The sequence below is a fragment of the Austrofundulus limnaeus genome, unplaced genomic scaffold (genome assembly GCF_001266775.1).
Source record: "Austrofundulus limnaeus strain Quisiro unplaced genomic scaffold, Austrofundulus_limnaeus-1.0 Scaffold69, whole genome shotgun sequence".
Lineage (NCBI taxonomy): Eukaryota > Metazoa > Chordata > Actinopteri > Cyprinodontiformes > Rivulidae > Austrofundulus > Austrofundulus limnaeus.
This window is the reverse complement of record NW_013952471.1, coordinates 1,791,205-1,795,064: the sequence shown is the minus strand read 5'-3', so window position 1 is coordinate 1,795,064 and position 3,860 is coordinate 1,791,205. Positions and strand designations below refer to the sequence as shown.

Sequence of the window (3,860 nt, the reverse complement as noted above, 5' to 3'; positions counted from 1 at the left end):
ACACACACACACACACACACACACACACACACACACACGCACGCACGCACGCATCCCCCCGCGCGCGTGACAAACATGGACTTTAAACATGAAGGTTTATTACATCCACACTGGCGAGGTGGGGCGCCCTGTGCGTGTATCTAAAGCGTGACTTTTGCTGTCCTGCTGTTCTTGTCGTGGAGGGGTCTGTGGGTCAGGGAGGGGTCTGTGGGTCAGGGTCGTCTGAGGAGGAAGAAGATGAATGGAGTTGCACACGGGAACTTTTATTTACGATTTAAGTTTTTTTTTCATTTCAAAGGTCCTCATGGCTCAGCAGCAGAAACATAAATATTGCTGTTAAGAAAGCTGATGATAAAGTTGAATAAAAATCTAAGTCTGATGAAGGTAAATTAAATCTCTGACAGTGATCATTACACAGTGTGGCTCTAATTCTTCACTTCACCACCTGTGTTGCAGTTTCACGTCTCCAAAATGAGCGTACGCATGGATCAGAGCTGGCGTGAGGCACCGCACATTTTCACGTCAAGTTTGGAATTTARAAATCACAACCTTGGTGTAAAAAGTGGCATACGCAAGTTTCTGGGCTCAAATTGTGCGTTCGCCAGTTTTATAAATCCGACCCCAGGCGCGTGCGCACCCTCGCCAGCCGGGAAGCTGTTCATTTGTGTCAACCCCTTTGGACGTTTACCTGTCTAATGAGCCTCAAAAATCTATATTTTTTGCTAAAAATCTGTAGGCTAACACTCGTATCCGCTCGTGGCGATGGGGTGGGGGTCTGTCCGTGGAGATGACAGCGCCTTCTGTAACGCAGGAGCAAAGGAGAGTGGAAAAAGTGGATAATGGGTTGTTTTTGTTTGTTTTCTTTTAGTTTAGTTTAGTTTTTTAACGTCCGTTCAACGCCGTGTTCAACTAAATAGACAACAACTAACCAGGCTTTAATATCACATTCAGGAGATGTCTGTAAATTTCTGGAAAATCTCAGGCTTTGGTTATCCCGTGCAAATGCGCCACATAAGACAATGTCACCCCACTCCTTATTTAGACTGTTTTCTCACTCATTCTCCATTTAATTTATATTTTCCCTGCATCTAAAAATCATTTCTGATCCCACAGAGAGGACAATCGGAGGAGAATCTCACACTCTGGACACATTTACATCTATTTTACATATTTAAACGGAGGTGTGTCAGGGGAGGTTTCTCACGTGCGCTCAGTTCCACGTTCATTGGGATGTATAAAGGAAAGGTGCGCAGGAACCTGCGTACACATGGATTTATACATCTGAATATTTTGGTGCGGCGCACATTTCTAAATTTGTCCGTAGGTCAACTTTTAGTGTGAAAGCTGCGCAATCCTTTATGCATGAGGCCCCTGGTGGTTAATGAATATATACATGCAGTTATGAGTTCTCTTGCAGCTGATGTGGTAATGAAGACAGAGTGAACACATCAGTTATACAATCAATTTAAAAAAAAACTCTTCTTGGCTGAGCTCTTTCTATAAATATGGACTTTATCTTTTAGATAATTGAAAAGAGCAGAGTCTGAAAACACAAATCATGTTTCTTTGTTTCCATATGCATTCAGACATGGAAAACAAAACTAAATTCAATATGTTTCTATGCTTTTTAAGGCTGCAGATGAACATTTGTGTTGATCTTGTAAAGTGATAGTGCACTTCAGAGAAAGAGAGGACATCCTGCTGACCAACACAGCTGAGAGAAATCTGGGTCAAAGATCATCTCCACAGTAAGTAACTTCTGCTCCTGCTCCGTGACATTTGTTGACTTCAGACAGAGAACAAACAGCGACAGACTGAACACCATYAAACTACAGCGAGAAAAATTACACAGATCTTTAAACAATAAATAACAATATCAGGAACCAGCATGTTAGCTGACGTTTTGCCCCTACGCGGAAGGATTAAGCTAAAGCATCAATAAGTTTGAGCTTTTTCTTAGTTTTGAAAAGCTTGTTATTGTTCCTCCTCCTGCACTCGTCACAACACAACCAAACCCAGCCAATGAAAACAACAAAAGAACTAAAACATCATATTATGAATATGTGCAAATAAACATACAACACCTCTTTAAATAAGTGTTCAGTATTAACAGAGCAAGTTGAAACTTACCCTTATGGCTTGAGTTTTTGTGTACAACTGCTTTTACCGCTTAACATCACACAGTTGTGATTACTGCATTTCCTGTGAACTTTTCAAAATAAAACTCTTATTGAATAAAATGAACATCAGCACACCTTGATACTGGTTTATGCGTCAATATTAAATATACTTGACGATTTACTTTAACAAAGCATCTTTAGTGTTATTTTAATCATTAGATAAAACCTTATTCTTTATGTGTTAAAGCAAATCGTAAGCATTAATTTTGAAAAAAAGCTCATTGGCGTTCTAGCATATCCGGCAACGCTTTACTCTACGTCCTTCCAATCACTGACCGTCAGTGCCAGTATGTCGTGCTGTAATTGGTAAATACACAAAATATCGGACCAATCAAGGATTATCTTTTTGGTCCGCGAGAAAGAAAGAAAAAATATTGAAACGAGTTAGCAGTGTCGTCAAGGTCAGTCGGGACTTTATATTTAAATTTGTTTGAATATAAGAAGTTTGTAAAAGAAGTCTACTGTAATAGCCAAGCGATTAACTGTCTTTTCCGGGAAGGGTTGCATGGAGAGCTGGTTCCTAATTTTCTCTGCTAGAGTTACCGTATCAGCATGCCATTGGTTTCCTAGTAGTAGCAAACCATTAACTTGCCAAATAAACAGTTCAGAGTAACTGGGAGATTAATATAGCTAACGCAAACATTTGATTCTTATCTTAGCATGTTTTTTCTACGTACAGGTGAGAGAAATCTAAGCTGAAGAACCGTAATGGGACACATCCACGCTTAACACCTTACTAAATATATATAAAACAGCAGGAAAACTAAATCGTAAAAAATTCTTCGTGGACAAATTAAGTACAGTAATAAGAAAGCAATAATACGAATTACTGTGGAAAACAATACAAATATATGTATATGTATACATGAGTATTGTACAGTACAACAATATCTTGGCTGAATTATGAGTTTCAATGATTTTAATACAAAAGCAGTTCTTTTATGAAAGCTGTGAGGGGTGTGATTTGATGCAGTTACATTTGGAGATAAAAAAAAATAACTACCTACCATAAGTAGGTCATTTAGTAGATTATGACATCCCCCCACCCCCACCCCCCTTCAGATTAGCCCCACATACAGCAGCATTCATATCAACCTTGGAGAAAAGAGAGTTTGAGACTAACCAGTCATAGAAATCACACCATTACTGACGGGACACAAACAGATTATCTGTAGTCTCAGTTTCTTTGTTACAGAATGTGCAATTATTATAAAGTTCAATTTTGTGCAAAGTAAATCTGGTGAGGGATAACATTTATTATTTGCACAATTAAAAATGTGATTTTTATTTTTTTTATTTTTTGGAGGTACATGAAAACAGTAATTTGATACAATGGGCCTCATGCAAGAACATGTTCGTATTCTTATCCTAAATTTCTCTTACTTTTGTTCGTACGAAGGGTTCGTACGAACATGTCACGTCAGATTCAACAAACTCTTCTATCTTCAGGAAAAAGGGCTCGACACACGGGAGGCGACGTCGCTCGCTCTCCATTCATTTCCTATGGAGCCTGTGCAGTGAGGCGACAATCTCTTGCCCTCCTCCAGCCAAGCGACCGGCGAAAATAGTGCATGTAAAATTTCACGCTCGTAGATGTGCACGCGCGAGCTTGCGACGCGACATATGAAAGTTGAAAAATGTTCAACTTTTGTCACTGTCGCTTAGCGTACAACCAATCAG

General features: G+C 39.4%; 2 protein-coding genes across 2 annotated transcripts in view; one reads left to right on the top strand and one right to left on the bottom strand.

Annotated features, from left to right (window-relative positions):
- Positions 1–2,182, bottom strand: part of pnpla7b (patatin-like phospholipase domain containing 7b) — a gene marked incomplete in the record, with an annotated part of 120,415 nt that extends 118,233 nt beyond the window's left edge. The window contains 1 exon segment of the mRNA XM_014010478.1: positions 2,131–2,182.
- Positions 2,183–2,462: 280 nt separating this feature from the next.
- Positions 2,463–3,860, top strand: part of mrpl41 (mitochondrial ribosomal protein L41) — a 3,433-nt gene continuing 2,035 nt past the window's right edge. The window contains exon 1 of the mRNA XM_014010477.1: positions 2,463–2,581. The gene's annotated coding sequence lies outside the window, so the exon portion shown is untranslated. The remainder of the gene's footprint in view (positions 2,582–3,860) is intronic.